The following is a 1,452-nucleotide window of genomic DNA, read 5'->3' on the forward strand; positions in this document are numbered from 1 at the left end:
GAAGAAAAAAAAAAAAGAAAATACTTAAAAAGTACTCAAGCCACTATAGAAGGAATGCTGAAGAAATAGAATGGAATGGTGCATAGTAGAAGATTTTTCTCAAAATCTTTAAAACATGGACAACCCACCCAGCCAGCGTGTCTCAGTGGTTGAGCTTGACCTATGAACCAGGAGGTCATGGCTCAATTCCCCTAGTCAGGACATGCTGGGGTTGCTGGCTTGATCCTTGGTAGGGGGAATGCAGGAGGCAACCAACTGATGGATGTTTCTTTTTTAAATTTCTTTATTGATTAAGGTATGGCCATATCCACCATCTTGTGGTCATAAGATTAATGGAAGTCTTTCTGCTCCTTAGAGGGAAATTATGTTTTATTTTTTTCCCAAAAAATTAAGGCCAAGAAAAATCAGTTTTAAGGTGAATATTACCAAAGACAGATAAAAATTACCTTACATTGTGTGGATTCTAAGGATTTGAGTCACTCACTATTATGACATAATAAAGTTTACATTTTTTACCTTGTTTTTTTTAGTCAATATTTAACCAATTGACAGATATTTATTGAGCACCTACTATACACTCAGCAATATATATTCTTCTTTATTTTCTGGAGGAGTAAAATAAACCCACTACATTAAAATTTGAACTCTCACTGTATATGCTACTAAAAGCTGATAGCTCAATTGATGTTTTTTTCTTTTCAGGTTTAACCCATTGGAATTAATAATTATTCAAAATGTGTGTGTGTGTGTGTGTGTGTGTGTGTGTGTGTGTGTATTTTGGGACACCCTATAGTTAGACAAGTATAAGTTCAAGAAGTAGTCATCACAACATTTGCTATGTATTAACTTAAATAACCTACATTTTATCAAAACTCACTTCCCTTTATTAATACTCACTCATACACATTATCTAGATATTAACAGTATTAAACATATAATTGATATGACATTTACTGAAAGTGGCCAAGCATTTAATCAACGTGCTGTACACTGAGAGGTCATTGGTTCAATTCCTAGTCAGGGCACATGCTGGGGTTGCTGGCTTGATCCTTGGTAGGGGGAATGCAGGAGGCAACCAACTGATGGATGTTTCTTTTTTAAATTTCTTTATTGATTAAGGTATTATATACGTGTCCTTATCCCCCCATTTCCCCCCCACCCCCTGTCACTCATGCCCTCACCCCCCCTGCTGTCTTGTCCATTTGTTAGGCGGAATTCTTACCATTTGCAACAGCGTGGATGGATCAATGTTTCTTTATCATTGATGTTTTTATCTCTCTCTCCCTCTTCTTTCTGCTCTCTCTCTCTCTCTCTCTCTCTCTATATATATATATATATATATATTTTAAAGAACTTATGGCCATATCCACCATCTTGTGGTCATAAGATTAATGGAAGTCTTTCTGCTCCTTAGAGGGAAATTATGTTTTATTTTTTTCCTAAAAAATTAAG

This window comes from Myotis davidii, unplaced genomic scaffold (genome assembly GCF_000327345.1).
Source record: "Myotis davidii unplaced genomic scaffold, ASM32734v1 scaffold162, whole genome shotgun sequence".
In the NCBI taxonomy this organism is placed as follows: domain Eukaryota; kingdom Metazoa; phylum Chordata; class Mammalia; order Chiroptera; family Vespertilionidae; genus Myotis; species Myotis davidii.